Source organism: Schistocerca cancellata, chromosome 2 (assembly GCF_023864275.1).
Source record: "Schistocerca cancellata isolate TAMUIC-IGC-003103 chromosome 2, iqSchCanc2.1, whole genome shotgun sequence".
Taxonomy (NCBI): Eukaryota; Metazoa; Arthropoda; class Insecta; order Orthoptera; family Acrididae; genus Schistocerca; species Schistocerca cancellata.
In genome coordinates, this window is record NC_064627.1 from 516,065,225 (window position 1) to 516,083,549 (window position 18,325).

At 41.0% G+C, this 18,325-nt stretch overlaps 1 long non-coding RNA gene across 1 annotated transcript in view; it reads left to right on the top strand.

Annotated features, from left to right (window-relative positions):
- The window catches only part of LOC126162067 (uncharacterized), a 53,394-nt gene that overhangs the window by 15,912 nt on the left and 19,157 nt on the right, over window positions 1-18,325 (top strand). The gene's annotated exons all lie outside the window — the stretch shown is intronic.

Sequence of the window (18,325 nt, forward strand, 5' to 3'; positions counted from 1 at the left end):
TCTTGACATTTGTGGATACTTCTAGAACGTACTCGAACGGAATATAGAAATTAAAATCGTACAGTCCAGGTGAGTTTTGAAATCACGACCCTCCAGGTAACAGTTTATTATCATAACCTCTACAGTCTACACCATGGTGCTACTCAGCTTCTTCTGCGACATTGCTCCTTCCTTAAGTGAACAGCGTCTTGGTGTTACGTCGTCCTTTTCCAGGAACGAGTCATTGGTCTTGCATACTCTGACTGCTGATGACTGATGCACACCCTTGCAGTGATCTTCTTAGAACTTCTTTTGCTGCTCCTCAGCTTCTTCTGACTGACTGAAGCTAGAACTGAGAGTGATCTTCTTAGAACTTCTTTTGCCGCTACGCTCTTCATCACCATCCTCATGGATATCCGACCAACCCAAGCTCTTGTGGACTCTGGAGCATCATATTCAGTCATTTCAGAGAAGTACAGTTGCCAGTTGCAGAAAACCGTATTCGTCAACAACAAAACATCTCTGATGAAGGTGGCTAATGGGAAATATGTACCATTTGTGTGGGTATAAGTGGCCATACACAGCCCTTAGAATTCATTGTCTTACTAGAGTGTAGTCATGACATCATTCTCGGATGGGAATTTTTGAAAGCTTCTCAGGCAATTATAGATTGTGGTCGCTGGAAGATTATGCTAGACGAGATAAGATACTGTGGACAGGAAGACGCGCATCCGAGTGTGTGGAGACTATGTTTGCTGGATGAAGTGATCATTCTTGCAGTCTGCACTAGAAAGGTAACTGTCACGTGTCATGCCATACATCAACCCATGGACCTTGTAGTGGAATGTAAGAGAAGCATACCACTCAAGAATAACTTGGTCATCCCAGACTCTGTCGTCTCGTTTAAGAACGGGTTCAGTGAATTGTGGATAGTTAACTGTCGCCGAGAACCGCAGATCCTTCCAAGATGCATGTGCATAGCAAATGCTGAGCAGTTAATTGAAGAACAGCTGAGCATCATAGAAACTTCCCATGCCTAGTCTGTGGGCGAAATTAGCGCTACCACTAAGAGACAAGATCTTCTAGCTCGACTATCACCAGATCTCACTAAGTAGCAACAGAAGAAGCTACTTGCCATTCTTTGAGAGTTCTCTGAATGCTTCAATCCACAGGTGAAGGCAAGTTAGACAAATCGACGGTGAAGCACTGGATTAGCACTGGAGGCCATCAACCAATAAGCAAGAGAGCATACCGTGTGTCAGAAATGGAAAGTCGAATAATCCGCATCGAGGCAGAGAAAATGATGAAGAATGACATCATTCAGCTGTCGCAGAGCCCATGGTCATCACCAGTGGTCCTCGTCAGGAAGAAGGATGGCAGTTGACGCTTTTGTGTTACTTACAAGAAGCTTAATAAGATTACTAAAAAGGATGTTTACCCTCTTCCACGAATTGATGATGCACTAGATTGTTGGAAGGAGGCTAAGTTTTTCTCAACCATAGACATGTACTCAGGATACTGGCAAATCGAAGTAGATGAGGCTGATCATGAGAAAACTGCACTCGTCACCCCCTGAGGGCCTGTATGAGTTTAAGATAATGCCGTTTGGTTTGTGTAATGCACCAGCAACTTTTGAAACAATGATGGATAATCTTCTAAGTCACCTTCAGTGGACAATGTGTCTTTGTTATTTAGATGACATCATAGTGTTCTCAGTGACATTTGATGAACATATAAAAAGACTGAGGGCCATTATAAGTGTCTCCAACAAGACAGACTGAAACTTAATCCAAGAAAGTGTCTCTTTGGAGCAAAAGAAAACAAAATACTTGGACACCTTGCGTCAAACGAAGGAGTGTGGCCAGACCCAGAAAAGATGAGATGTATAACGGGATTTCCTATTCTTAAAAGTATTAGAGATGTGAGAAGCTCCCTCGGATTATGTTGTTATTACCATCGTTTTATCAAAGACTTTTGTATAAAAGCCAGGCCACTCCAAGCGTTGTTAAAATCCGATGCTAAATTTATCTGGGGCAGTGCTCAACAAAATTCTTTTGATGTGCTGTGAAAAGCTCTGATGACTGACCCTGTACTTGGACTGTATGATGAGAGAGCACCTACAGAACTACACACAGATGGCAGTTGGTATGGGATCAGTGCTGTTCTGGTACAAATTTCTGACGGAAAAGAGAAGGTTATAGCTTATGCTTCTAGGACACTTACAAAAGCCGAGAGAAACTACTCAATTACAGAAAGAGAATGTCTTGCTGTGACCTGGGCCATGTGCAAATTTCGACAATATCTCTATGAAAGGCCATTCACAGTTGTTACAGACCATTACTCACTTTGTTGGTTGACAGGTCTTAAGGATTCAACAGGATGACTCGCCAGGTGGGCACTACATCTTCAAGAACATGACACTACCATAGTGCACAAAAGTGGAAGAAAACACCAAGATGCCGACTGTCTCTCAAGAAAAACTGTGCAAGACCATCAAGACTTTGATGAAGATAGTGACTGTCTCGCTGCACTACAGGATCTCTCAGCTGACCAGAAGAAGGACGCCAAGATATCTCAAATTATGCTCGCCTTAAATCAGTCAGAGGATGTGAAAGGACAATTTAAGGTAGTTAATGAGTTACTTTGCAAGAAAAAATTTGATCAGTTTGGAAAGAGGTGGCTACCAATGATTCCTAAACACATGCACTTAAATGTTCTACAGAAATTCTATGACACACCTGAGGCTGGGCCTTTAGGATTTATTAAGACATACGATAGAATTCGAAAGAGATTTTTCTGGTCAGGTTTATTTAGGTGTGTCCGACACTATGTGTCGCACTGTTGAGAGCGCCAGGGGAGAAAGGCAGTTCCTCAGAAACCACCTGGCTGACTCATACCAATTCCACCAGCCGAAACGCCTTTCCAGCGTGTTGGAATTGAACTCCTCGGACAGTATCCAACGTCTGCTGGTGGCAACAGATGGATTATTGTTTGCACTGATAATTCTAACATGCCATTGCAAAAGCTGTGAAAAGCATCCGAGACAGTTAAATTCATCATGGAAGACATTGTATTAAAACACAGTGTCCCAAGGTCGTTAATTACGGATCGAGGGAAAGTTTTTCGATCGAATCTTGTGACAGAGATAAACCGTCAGTGCAACATTACTCATAACATGATGACTGCCTACATTCGCAAACTAACGGGCTTACTGAATGCCTTAATAAGACCTTGACTGACCTGCTATCAATGTTCGTCAATGTTGAGCAGAGAAACTGGGATGAGGCACCATTTTTTCCTGGTGCGTGGGCGTGAGGCAACTACGACGATGGACACTGTGTTTCCATTACATCCTGATGACGTGGACGAAGACTACATCGGCCAGGTGTTAACCAGAGTTAAGGAAGCTCAGCAGTTAGCTCGACTCTGCAAGCTGCTGGCTCAAGAAAATGATCGCTAAAGGTATGACGTGAGACACCGCCCTGTTGTCTACCAGCCTGGTGAGTTCATCTGGATCTTCACTCCTGTTCGGAAGGTTGGTCTCCCTGAGAAGCTCCTCAGGCTCTACTTTGGACTTTACAAGGTTGTAAGACAGTTGCCTGATGTTATTTATGAAGTTGAAGATTTCGACTCCAACATAAGACGACGTAATATCAGAAATAAAGTCCACGTCCTTCGAATGAAGCCCTATAAGGATCCTGCAACCGAGGGTAAATTCGAAGCTCAAGTGACAGGCAACAAGAGGAAAGGTGGCGAAGAGCGAAGCAGCAAAAGCAGTTCTAAGAAGATCAACGCCAGGGTGAGAATCAATCATCACGAGTCAGAGTATGCAGGACCAATGACTCATTCCCGGACTAGGAGAACCTAACTCAGAGACTCTGTTCTCTTAAGGAGGGAGCAATGTTGCAGAAGAAGCTGAGTAGCACCATGATGTATTGGTTATGATACTAAACTGTTGCATGGAAGGCCGTGATTTCAAAACTCTTTTGGACTGTACGATTTTAATTTCTATATTCCATTTGAGTACATTTTAGGAATATCCACAAATGTCAAGAATCATTCTACTGGAATGATCTGTAGCTGTATATATACTGTATGTGTTCTGGCCGGAGGCAGTTCACTCCGCACTGCTGTATGTGCAAGTGCTGAATAAACCTTCGTTAAGTGAAGTTAATGTTCGTCATTCATCTAATTACACCTCCTCCTATGTGATATTATTGTGGCTGTCATGAATTTCAAGCGATGTGGACGCATTATCTTCACCCAGCCATTAACAAAGGTCGTTGGAAGAAAGAAGAAGACAAAGCATTGAAAATTCTTGTGAAAAAATACGCATTTAGCAACCAGGCTGGTAGACAAGAGGGCCGTGGCTCGCGTCATACCTTCGGCAATTGTCACGCAAGGTAGCACCTCAACCCAGCTATTCTGCTCAACATCCACGAATATTGATAACATATTGGTCAAGGTCTTATTAAGGCGTTCAGTAAGCCTGTTACTTTGCTGATGGTAGGCAGTCATCATGTGATGAGTTATGTTCCACTGACAGTTTATCTCTGTCACAAGATTCGATTGAAAACTTTCCCTCGATCCGTAATTAACGACCTTGGGGCACCGTGTTTTAATACAATGTCTTCCACGATGAATTTGTCTACCTCGGATGCTTCGGCTGTTTTCACGGGTTTTGTAATGGCAAAGCATGTCAGATAATCAGTGCAAACAATAATACACCTATTGCCACCAACAGACGTTGGATATCGTCCGAGCAGGTCAATCCCAACACGCTGGAAAGGCGTTTCGGCTGGTGGAATTGGTATGAGACGGCCAGGTGGTGTCTGAGGAACTGCCTTTCTCCTCTGGCGCTCTCGACAGTGCGACACACAGTGACGGACACTCCTAAATAGACCTGGCCACAAAAATCTCTTGCGGATTCTATTGTATGTCTCAATAAATCCTAAATTTCCAGTCTCAGGTGTGTCATGGAACAGATTGCAATCTATTGGAGGCAGAAGAAGAAAAGGACCTTACAATGACAACAACTGTGTGCCACCACACGAGACATTCTTCAGGGTTCTCTGATGATGATGGCTAAGATCCAAACAAGTGGCTGAAAGTATATGAGCGTCTAGCCAAATTTAACAAATGGGACGAGAGAGTTGGAATTGAGCTCCTCGGATGATATCCAACATCTGCTGGTGGCAATAGATGGATTATTGTTTGCACTGATTATCTGACACACTATGCCATTACAAAAGCCTTTAAAACAGCCGAAGCACCCGAGATAGCTAAATTCGTCATGGAAGACATTGTACTAAAACATGGTGCCCCAAGGTCGTTAATTACGGACCGAGAGAAAGTTTTTCAATCGAATCTTGTGACAGAGATAAACTATCGGTGCAACATTACTCATCACATGACGACTGCCTACCATCCACATTCTAACGGGCTTACTGAATGCCTTAATAAGACCTTGGCTGACTTGCTATCAATGTTCGTCAGTGTTGAGCAGAGCAACTGGGATGAGGCACCATTTTTTCCTGGTGCATGGGCGTGAGGCAACTACGACGATGGACACTGTGTTTCCATTACATCCTGATGACATGGATGACGACTACATCGACCAGGTGTTAACCAGAGCTGAGGAAGTTCAGCAGTTAGCTCAACTCTGCACGCTGCAGGCTCAAGAAAACGATCGCTGAAGGTATGACGCTAACCACCGCCCTGTTGTCTATCAGCCTGGTCTTCACTCCTGTTCAGAAGGTTGGTCTTTCTGAGAAGCTCCTCAGGCTCTACTTTGGACCTTATAAGGTTTTAAGACATTTGTCTGATGTTACTAATGAAGTTGAAGATTTCAACCCCATCACAAGACTACAAAAGATTAGAGATATGGTCCACATCCTTCAAATGAAGCCCTATAAGGATCATGCAACCCAGGGTAAATTCGAAGCTCCAGCGACAGACAACAAGCAGAAAGGTGACGAAGAGCGTAGTGGCAAAGAAAGTTCTGATAAGAGCTCCGCCAGGGCGAACATCAGTCATCGGGAGTCAGAGTATGCAGGACCACTGACTTGTTCCCGGACTCGGAGGACGTACCGCTGAGGGACAATTTGGTAGAAGAAGCTGAGAAGCACCATCACCATGGTATAGTGGTTATGATACTAGACTGTTGCACTCGGATCGTGAGTTCAAAACTCACCTGAACTGCAAAATTTTAATTTCTATATTCCGTTTGAGTACATTGTAGGAGTATCCACAAATGTCCAGAATCATTGTAATGGAATGTTCTGTAACTGTATATATACCATATGTGTTCTGTCCGGAGGCTGATTGTTCCGCACTCTTGTATGTGCAAGTGCCGAATAAACCTTCGTTAAGTGAAGTTAGTGTTCGTCATTCATCTAATTACATCTTCTTCTATGTGACCATACTATATGTACAGGACAGCATTGATGCATTACAACAGCAGCCCAATGTGATTACCACCAATTGTGTTAGAGACATTGTACCTGTGAACCATGTTGTGGTACACTCTCTGTATCCCAACTGCTTTCTCTTCAATTTCTAGTGCAGTGGGCAGAGCTCATTCCAGCAGATCTTCCTCTGTCTCCACAAAAGTCTCGTAAAATAAACTTTGCATCCAACCCAGCAAGAAGTAGTCTATAGGAGTTAAATCTGGTGATCTAGGCAGCCACATGGATGGACCACCTAGGCCTATCCATATTTCACCACATTGTCTGTTGAGATGACACTGGAACCGCATATGAGAAGTGAGGTGGTGCACCATCATAGTAAAATCACATTTTTTGATGGACATTCAGTGGCACCACCTCCAAGAACAGGTCCATTAAGTTTTTTAGGAAGATCAAGTATGCAGGACCAGGGGAAGCAAGGTATGCCCCAACTACATGACCGTCCCGAATACCTGCCCACACATTAATACCAAACCAATGCTGAAATCCATGAACATGTGTGGCATGAGGGTTTTCATGTGCCCAGACATGGCTGTTTTGTGAATTCAGAACACAGTTCCCATTGAACTTATGTTTAATATATGAACAGAACTCGACATGGAAACAGTGGTGTGTTGATGCAGTTGTGCAGGAACCATATGCAGGTGTACCCTTTGTAAGTGGTATGGATGTAATTATTGTCATTGCAGAACATCCCATATGATACTGTGACTATCACTTGTGGCGTGTACTTGTTGACAGATTCTCTTCAATATAATGCACTAGATCATCTTCAAATTCTAGTGTGTGGTGTTGCTATGGAACACCACAGTCCTGCCTCCTCATGGTGAAGGCACCTGTTTCTCAGAGCTGTTGTGTAACTTGAGCAAAAAGTTTGTGTGATGGTTTGCTACATCACAGAAAATGTTCATATTACAGCTGACTAGCAGTTCATCTCTTACCTCAAGCTTTGCTATAAACTAGGATCACATTTGTGTATTCTGAAAATGTGTACCAAACCATGTTTATTGTATCAGAGGTACACAGGCATTGAAAAGATCTCACAGCAAGGCAGACATTAAGTGACATTGTATGACCAGCTCAGCTAGTACACATCATCCTGCCTATGCTATTGCAAACCAGGACATGCAGTTCAGTCTTTTCTCTTCCCCTCAGCAGACATGGACCCTTTACATATCTCTATTGAAACTGTAGTATAATGGAAACAGTACATTTCCAGACATGGGCTCTTATTCAAAATATTATGTACTCAATCCCCTCTACAAGTCTTGAAGATTTTAACTGGAATTTCCAAACAGCCCGTCTAAGTCACAATTGATGTCAGTTGACACATACATACATGTACAAAAACTTGTGGGCATATAATATGGAATGATCACATAGACTCAGCTGTAGGTAAAGCATGCAGCAGATGTAATTTCATTTGTGGGATATTGGAAAAATGCAGTCAGCCTGTTAAGGAAATTCCTTATATAACACTCATGTGATTCATCCTAGAATACTGCTCAAATGTGGGGTCCATGCCGAATAATTCTAACAGAAAATATTAAACATAAACAAAAGTCAGCAAAAAAGACCACTTGTTTGTTGTTTGTTTGATTCATGTGAGAGTGTCACAGAAATACTGAAGAGTCAAACACTTGAAGATAATGGAAGAATCTAATGATATGTTGCTATCTTCTATGTACTGTTCGCAAAGACAAGATTACACTATGAGATGCACCAAGGCATTTAAGCAGTCTTTGTTCTGCCCATGCTCTGCATGTGAATCGAACTTGAAGGAACATTAAAAAGTGCTACAATGGGATTCACTTAGATATGTGTGCTGGTATGGTTAAATTACATTACAGATTGTACGGTAAAATGTTAATCAAAATGATCAGAACATTAAAATGTATATTTTCAAGAAAACAAGCTCTATTTAGAACACAGCAGAAAGGGAGATGGGAAGAGGGAAATTTCTGTAAAAGGAAATATGAACTGATTAATGATGTCCCCAAATATAAAAACTTGTGCTTTTAACCTTTTAATGAAGTTTTTTTCACCAGCTGCTAATTTAGGCTGAACACTTCCTTAACATATAATCTACGGTTCCCCCAGAAATATATTCCAAAACAAGTTTAACAAATTTTAATCTAGTTTTTTTAATGGTTATAGATTGATGCATGCCAATCCACTGCCCCTCTCCAAGACATGGCAGCTCATGTGGCATGATTTCACATTTCAGTGGCATTCAAACAGCTGGTTGATATTAATTAGTAACTCATTCATGTGTGGCACGTTCAAAGAATGACCAACTGCAGTGCCTCATCTTTGTATATTTACATGACAATTAGGACTAAGAAGATCTTTTCCACTTTAATGTGGACTTGGCATTTTTCACATTAAGAAATAGAAACAGAGGATAAAGAAGAGACAAATTAAAAAAATAAAAATAAAAAAATTAAATAATCATAGCATTGTTTGACACTCAATCCCAGACCTTTAGATTAGTAAACCAATATTTGCTGGTTTCTTTTTATAAGTTTAATTAATTTAATAATAAAAAATTGGAAATAATATTTTTCTGGTGCCATATTTTTATCTTCATCTCTTTACATTTGTGAGAGGGTGCAACCAATTAACACACAGTCAATCCCCAAATTTAAGCTTCTAGAAACATTGAAATAAAAGTTTGTTATGATGTTATTGCAGTGATCAATTACCTCATTCCAAGTTGTCTTTCATATGAATAAAGCATCTCCACGAATGCATTAATGTTTTAAAACATGTTTCCTGGTTCTGTGTTAGTGACTGAGGATAAATCTGCTATTTACCTATCATCACACAATAGCACTGCATGAAATTCATGCAGTGCACTGCAGTCTTTTTGGTATTGAATTGTAATGTTCCTGCAAAAAAATTAATTTCTTGATACATTGGTATCAAATTCAGTAAACTATCTGATCCATGTAAGATGCATATTTGTAGCCATTGAATGAAGCACATTCAGTGACTAGCTTACATTTTCTTGTACTCACAAATGGCCTAATTGTTCTTTTTATTCAGCACTTGGTACTGCTGCAGCGTACGACCAGGACTAAAATATGTGTTGTGTAACTCATGGACATCACATGCACGAGTTCCTTGGGAAAATGTAGTGCCGAATTGAATCCACACAAAAATATTACTAGGTGAACACTGTATTCTACACCTATGCTTTTATAATGGCAATTGACAAGTATGACAGCTCTATCTCCATTAGCACCCACAAGACTGTAGCCAAATGGGGGGTCCAAGGGGTGCGGACCCCCACTATCACCTAAATGAAATTTCACACAAGGTAACTGCCATGTACTGAAATTGAAAGATATTTTGATTTTCAATCACACGATTAAAAAGGGACATGCACTATCGATGGTCAAGAAGACCAGCAATGGATTTAAACTACCTATAAATCTGTAATACGATCAGCTATCGGGTATTTTAGCCAAGGCTATTGTTGGCCTTGCTTGAGCTCAGTTGTTTTTTTGTTAATCAGTTCAGTTCTTACTTTCAGTTGAATTTAATGTAAATGCTATCATTTATTTATTTATTTATTTTGGTTCTGTTGCTGTTGTGGAAGTTTCTCAACATGAATACATTTGTAACAAGAAAGAAGAGGAAAACTGATTTTGATTCGTCTGATTGCTTTATGGCAAGTTAAAAATATGTATGCATGACTACAATAGCCTAATTACCTATCTACAGCTGTTTAATTTTAGGTCATAGAATTAAGGCTTTCACGACTGGACGACATAGCTGCTGGTAAACCTTTTGGCGATGTGAGGTCGTGGTCCAAGAAACTCTTCTGTTCCTGATGTTTTGTCGAGGAATGCACTGGACATCCTCAGAGGTGCTCCTCCATTGAGTCTTGCTGAGTTGGCAAGGAACAGAAGAGTTGCTTGGCCCCCGACCTCACGTCCCAAAAGGTTTACCAGCAGTTTAATGTTAGCACTGGATTTGTTGTTCTGAGGCTGGTAGAACTTCGGCATTGCAGTATTTCACAAGGCATATGAGTGGTTAGTGTCATTACAAATAACACTAAATTAAAATCACTGCCTAAAAATACACTTGGATTTCTCTCTGTCCTCCAAAAAATGTTGCCCAAGTGACGATGACGGCATTTCTTAAAAAAAAAAAAACCTCGCTCAATATGCCATCATTAGTAGCCAAAATGCAAAATATTGCCCAATCTGTTCACATGGGAGGTACTGTTATGATAACCAGTAACAAGACAAAAAGATGTGGAGGGATTCATGGGTGGTGGAAAGCATATGTGACGACAGCACATTTTATAGTTTATCCATTTCTAAAAGATTTTTTTCGGCAGTCTGCTTGAATTCATCTAAGTTGACTCTTCTTTGCATTACTTCCTCCCTGTTTCACCCAAAATCTATTTACATTCTTAAAATATGCATGCATTAATGAACTCTCAAATGACTGAACATGCACAATTAAAGGAAAAATATTCAATGTTAAAATTCAATCGTATGTGAATGCATGCTGTCTGTTCTTTCAGACACGTTCAAAAGAACAGACACTGTGCAGTCATATAACTGAGTCGACTCGATGGGTATCCACCACCTTCAGTACGATTGGAACAATCACATTCGACCTCCTGCAGGAAACTCAAAGTAGCGAGCATGGAGGACATGAATGAGAACTATGGACCTGTAGTGCTGAAACAGAATGTGGATTGGCTGAGGAGCGTACCAATGTGGCCCCCACAACTGCGATAAACACTGTGTTCAAATGGCACAGTGGTTAATGAAACTGCCTAGTAAGCAAGAGATCCCAGGTTTGAATCCCACTCCAGCACATATTGTCAATCCATGCCATTGACACTGTAGACAGTGCTGATGCAGCTGACATTACAAGTTCCTTCCCTTTCCTTTCTTTTCTTTTCTCTTCCCTCAACCTTTAATTTAGATAGAATTCAATCTCCTGTTGTGGTGCATTTTATTTTACTTTAAACCATATACAATAACCACTTTTTCCAAATTCTCTGCTGACTTGGCATAACTCTCTCTAGCAATCCCTGGACTTGGGGGCAAAGTGGTTTGAATCCATCTGGTGGCACCCTTGAAAATGGTTTTCTGTGGTTTCCTGTTTTCAATGTAGGCAAATGGCGAAGTTCCTCCCTTATTGTTGGCCCCAGCCTATTCCTTCTGGATAACTTTCTTTCTGGAAATATTCTAGTTTCCTTAAAGATGCAGCCCCTTAGCTTAAATGAAAAGAGCTGCACTGGAGGTTGTTGAGCATCCCTTCGGAGTATCCTGGCACTAAAAGCCATATGATAAATAAATAAACAATAATCAAAATTCTCCTAATTTAGGCTCATGCATTTGTCTGGCAGGGCATTTTTTAATACAAAAAACAATCTGTCTTACATTGCAAGAAGTGACAAATGCATACTTCAATGAGGAAATTTGGGACAGTGTAAGGTTCAATAATTATGGATCTTTTGTACTTTCACCACCAAAAATTGTTGTAGCTTCTTTGTCAAACTGAGATCTCCTTATTCCAAAAGTCATGTAGGTAATAATAACTGTCCCCTGAAAGATCAGCGCTTGTCCATTGCTGAGCACTTCCTCATCTCATACCCATACTGAAAGAGGAAGAGCATGAAATGACCTTAGATAGTGAAGGGAGACTGGATCACGATTGCTTCTTAGTGGTTTGTCAAAATACAGCACTCCTAAATAATGAGATTATATCACCACTTGGTGAAAACTCTGAGATCATTGTAATAGTTTATCATACTTTTCAGAATACACGAAAAACTTAATTATTTTTTAAGGTCCTCTTTAACAAATGAGACCCCCACCCTTTTGACAAAATCATGGCTAAATCCTTGGTACTCAAATCTTTCCAAATACTTCAGATTCACTAAGGATTCTTCAATGGTGTGCTTCTGGGTATTCAGCCGAGTTGTTTCCATTTTATGCATAATATTTCGATGACTCAGTCCTCGTCTGCAGGTGATGTGAGCTGTGTGTACTCACTGCCTTGACTTCAATCAGAATGAAATATTGTTGGTCTCAAGTGGACTCCAATCAGATTGAAATATTGTTAGTGTCAAGCTGATGCAGTGAAAACCCTATTCTACATTTTTGTGTGGTCCAGACTTAATAACAAAAAACTGAGGAAAATGTATAATGAAGAAAATGTTAAAACACCCAAAATATGATTAAAAATCACCATCCTCTCCAATATTTTGTATAAAATCTGTCTAAGTGAAGGAAATTAAATGTACAATACATTGTTTATACAGTAATTTGTGGTAATGGGTTTCATCAGTTCTTAAAAAATCACAGATGTGTAACAGCAAGTAAAAACTTGCCAAAAAAATTGAAATTAGTATTTGGGTACAAGGCTGTTTTCTGACAAGCTACAACCACAAATTGTATGTTCAAAACATGCATTTTTGAGAGATCACTATTTGTGGTCACCCAGAAGAAAGAAAAAATTGATGAACATATTGAATTAAACCAGAAACATCATAGCAGCTACGGGGTTAAACCATAAGTAGAAATGCGGATGTCTGCTTAATGACAAATTTTGTCACCATTGCTGGTTTTGTTTAATGCTTTTCTTATGAGCCACACTTAATATTCTCAACACTGGTAAAATGTTATTTTAGGGTTGATGAGAGAAACGGAGATGTGAAAAAATGAGTTTACTTCCCCAATTGACGTTATAAGCTTAATAGAAGTTGGCTCAGTGAATTTCTGTAAACTGTGTAAAATGTAAATCTGAAAGAAAACTCAGGTGCTACAGTTTCACTTCACACCCTCTATCACTGCTGCCAGTCTTTATGATCTATAATGTGTTGTGCAAAGTATATATGTGAGTAGTGTATGTAGTTGCTGCAACTATATTGTGATAGATTTGAACACGAAAGTCTTTAAAATGTGCTGTCGCAAAATCCTTAATTTATTTCCATGGGACGTCTCTGTTATAACACAATATCCGCATGAGAAGTATAGTTTCAGCACTTCACAAAATGTTTTCACCCCTATCTGCACTCCTGTCATTGAAGGGCCACTCCCCCTCTCCACACATCCAGCAGGCAAGCTCATTTTACTTGTGTTAGTGTGGCGTGGTGGCTGCACTGGCAATTGGGTGACATAACAAATTGCCAGCCAATAAGAGTTCACTATAATTCGATTCACAAATGATGGCAGTTCACGCAGCTCAAGATACTGTTGGGGACTGCATTGTTTAGTGTGTATACTGCAAATTATGTCTCTCACCTACTTGTGAAGAATTTGTTACTTACCACCACCATTAGCTGTGACAAGTTGCAATTATGGCATAAAAATTCACTAAATAACTTTCTGCAATCACGTTAAATGGTCACATCGGCTACGACATTCACAGCAGAGCGCTGAGAACACTGCTGAATGCTCATTGGCTGTCGGAGAATACATAATGTAGATGTGCAGAACATATGTAAAATTGACAGTCATTGTTTGTGACTTCAACAGCAGGCAGAAATGGGCAACCTTTCCTCGATTATGACCAAGCATATTCTTTGAGACTCAATGTTCGAATTTAAAAGGTTGACAATTGATATTGTTGCTGAATACAGTCAATCAGAAATACACACATTAAAAAAAATTTTGCATCACCTTGGTTCCGAGTGTTCCGGAACCTCTACATAAAATTGGAATAGAGATCAACATAATCACAATTCAGCCCTTTTTATTACTCATGAAAACCGCGCAATGCATGTTGTACCACTATACAGTGAGACCTTCAGATGTGGTGGTCCAGACTGCTGTGCACACCGGTACCTCTTAATACCCAGTAGCACGTCCTCTTGCATTGATGCGTGCCTGTATTCATCATGACATACTATCCACAAGTTCAGCAAGGCACTGTTGGTCCAGATTGTGCCACTCCTAAGTGGCGATTTGGCATAGATCCCTCAGAGTGGTTGGTGGTCACCTTGTCCATAAACAGCCCTTTTCAATCTATCCCAGGCAGGTCCACAGTTCTCATTCATGTTTGGAGAACATGCTGGCCACTCTAGTCAAGCGATGGCACTGTCCTGAAGGTAGTCATTTACATGATGTGCATGATGGGGGTGCCAATTGTCGTCCATGAAGACGAATGCCTCGCCAATATGCTGCCGATATGGTTGGACTATCAGTCAGAGAATGGCATTCATGTATTGTACAGCTGTTACAGCGCCTTCCATGACCACCAGCGGCATACATCGGCTCCACATAATGCCACCCCAAAACAGCAGGTAACCTCCATCTTGCTGCACTCGCTGGACAGTGTGTATAAGGCATTCAGCCTGACCGGGTTGCCTCCAAACACGTCTCTGACAATTGTCTGGTTGAAGGCATATGCGACACTCATTGGTGAGGAGAATGTGATGCCAATCCTGAGCAGTCCATTCGGCATGTTGCTGGGCCCATCTGTACCGTGCTGCTTGACGTCATGGTTGCAAAGATGCCAGGGACCTTAGGAGTGAAGTTGCACATCATGCAGCCTGTTGTGCACAGTTTGAGTCATAACACAACGTCCTGTGGCTGCACAAAAAGCATTATTCAACATGGTGGCATTGCTGTCAGGGTTCCTCCGAGCCTTTGTAGTGAAGTCGAAGTAGATACTCCGTGCGAATTGGTATGGGTGGAGGATATACTTAACATACTGGTCGTATGTAAAGTACACAAGTGGCAAGATGAAGTCAATACCTTCGCTGCGCAGTGCCGATGGTACTGTTACCAATGACTGTGCCGCTAAAGCGGAGTTATTGAACGCAGTTTTCCGATATTCCTTCACCAGGGAAGACGAATGGAATATTCCAGAATTTGAAACACGAACAGCTGATAGCATGAGTTTCTTAGAAGTAGATACCTTAGGGGTTGTGAAGCAACTCAAATCGTTTGATACGGGCAAGTCTTCAGGTCCAGATTGTATACCGATTAGGTTCCTTTCAGATTACGCTGATACAATAGCTCCCTACTTAGCACTCATATACAACCGCTCGCTCACCGATAGATCTGTACCTACAGATTGGAAAATTGCGCAGGTCGCACCAGTGTTTAAGAAGGGTAGTAGGAGTAATCCATCTAACTACAGACCTATATCATTGACGTCGGTTTGCAGTAGGGTTTTGGAGCATATACTGTATTCAAACATTATGAATCACCTTGAAGGGAATGATGTATTGATACGTAATCAGCATGGTTTCAGAAAACATCGTTCTTGTGCAACGCAGCTAGCTCTTTATTCGCACGAAGTAATGGCCACTATCGACAGGGGATCTCAAGTTGATTCCGTATTTCTAAATTTCCGGAAAGCTTTTGACACCATTCCTCACAAGCAACTTCTAATCAAGCTGCGGGCCTATGGGGTATCATCTCAGTTGTGCAACTGTATTTGTGATTTCCTGTCAGGAAGGTCGCAGTTCGTAGTAATAGACGGCAAATCATCGAGTAAAACTGAAGTGATATCACGTGTTCCCCAGGGAAGCATCCTGGGACCTCTGCTGTTCCTGATCTATATAAATGACCTGGGTGACAATCTGAGCAGTTCTCTTAGGTTGTTCGCAGATGATGCTGTAATTTACCGTCTAGTAAGGTCATCCGAAGACCAGTATCAGTTGCAAAGCAATTTAGAAAAGATTGCTGTATGGTGCGGCAGGTGGCAGTTGACGCTAAATAACGAAAAGTGTGAGGTGATCCACATGAGTTCCAAAAGAAATCCGTTGGAATTCAATTACTCGATAAATAGTACAATTCTCAAGGCTGTCAATTCAACTAAGTGCCTGGGTGTTAAAATTATGAACAACTTCAGTTGGAAAGACCACATAGATAATATTGTGGGGAAGGCGAGCCAAAAGTTGCGTTTCATTGGCAGGACACTTAGGAGATGCAACAAGTCCACTAAAGAGACATATTACACTACACTCGTTCGTCCTCTGTTAGAATATTGCTGCGCAGTGTGGGATCCTTACCAGGTGGGATTGACGGAGGACATCGAAAGGGTGCAAAAAAGGGCAGCTCATTTTGTATTATCACGTAATAGGGTAGAGAGTGTGGCAGATATGATACGCGAGTTGGGATGGAAGTCATTAAAGCAAAGACGTTTTTCGTCGCGGCGAGATCTATTTACGAAATTTCAGTCACCAACTTTCTCTTCCGAATGCGAAAATATTTTGTTGAGCCCAACCTACATAGGTAGGAATGATCATCAAAATGAAATAAGAGAAATCAGAGCTCGAACAGAAAGGTTTCGGTGTTCGTTTTTACCGCGCGCTGTTCGGGAGTGGAATGGTAGAGAGATAGTATGATTGTGGTTCGACGAACCCTCTGCCAAGCACTTAAATGTGAATTGCAGAGTAGTCATGTAGATGTAGATGTAGATAATCCATAGACAGCAGTCATCTATTGCAGTAGTAGCCCTTGGGTGGCCTGTGCGAAGCATGTCATCGACAGTTCCTGTCTCTCTGCATCTCCTCCATGTCCAAACAACATTGCTTCGGTTCACTCTAAGACACCTGGCCACTTCCCTTGTTGAGAGCTCTTCCTGGCACAAAGTAACAATGCAGACACAGTCAAACCGCGGTACTGACTGTCTAGGCACGACTGAACTGCAGACAACACGAGCCATGTACCTCCTTCCTGGTGGAATGATGTGAACTGTGCAGCTATCGGACCGCTCTTCATCTAATAGGCGCTGCTCATGCATGGTTGTTTACATCTTTGGGCAGGTTTAGTGACGTCTCTGAACAGTCAAAGACACTGTGTCTGTGATACAATATCCACAGTCAACGTCTGTCTTCAGGAGTTCTGGGAACCTGGGTGATGCAAAACTTTTTTTTATGTGTGTACATGCAACAAGAAGAGACTGAATTATAAGTGACACAAAAACAAAGGTGATGGCTGGGCCCCTTCATCACATTTTGGCTCGGTCCAGAACACTTCAAGTTGACTGTCTTGGTTTTCCATTACCACTGCAACCTAGCGGTAGTTTTACCACAATAGTGCAGTGAAGCTAAACATTGCAAGTTGTGTTGGCAACACCAGTTGTGGATTACATCAGCATTTCATCTCCCCTCTTCACAATGACCTAAAACATCCCCTTAACTCTGTTACCACCTGTGTTGTGAACCATTTGTCTACTGTGCCACTTGTAACTTGTTCAGTCACATCAAATGTCAACAGGAAGAAAATGGGACGAAGTCTAGGGACACGTAGATTAAGAACTTAGAATTGATGTAAAACTTAGTAGGAAGAAATGTAAAATTGAAGAATTTTTAGCATTAATCTTAATGGGTTTTTCACAGGGGATATGAATTTATTGCATAGAATTGCAAAAAATGTGAAATTGGAGAACATAAAATCAAAGTTCCATTGTATTTATAACCATGTTCCCTTTGATGTTGTTTCCTCTCCAAAGCTTGCAATGATATTCTGCATATTCTGTGGAACATATTTCTCTCATCATTTCCCAGGGCTGATGTACGTGGTGGCTGGCAAAAATCTCAATAAATCAGATGCCGGACCCACACCTTATTCAAACTGAAACCTCCATTTCTTTATTATGTTTTTCAGCATCTATATATTGATAGACTAATTACGCAATGCTAGGAACTTAGTGTATGCATATGATACTGGTCTCATCCTATTTCATTTCACAATTATATTTGACACAATACTTGGAGACAGCTGGTTTAATCAGCTATTTTTGTCAGGTACGACGATGTTCCTCACATCTCTCCTTGACTATTCTAATGTTCTGATCCATGTAAGACATGCTACATTTGCATGGAATGTGGAACATATCTGGCTTTTGGAGGCCTAGATTGACTTTAATATTACAGAGAAGAGTATTTT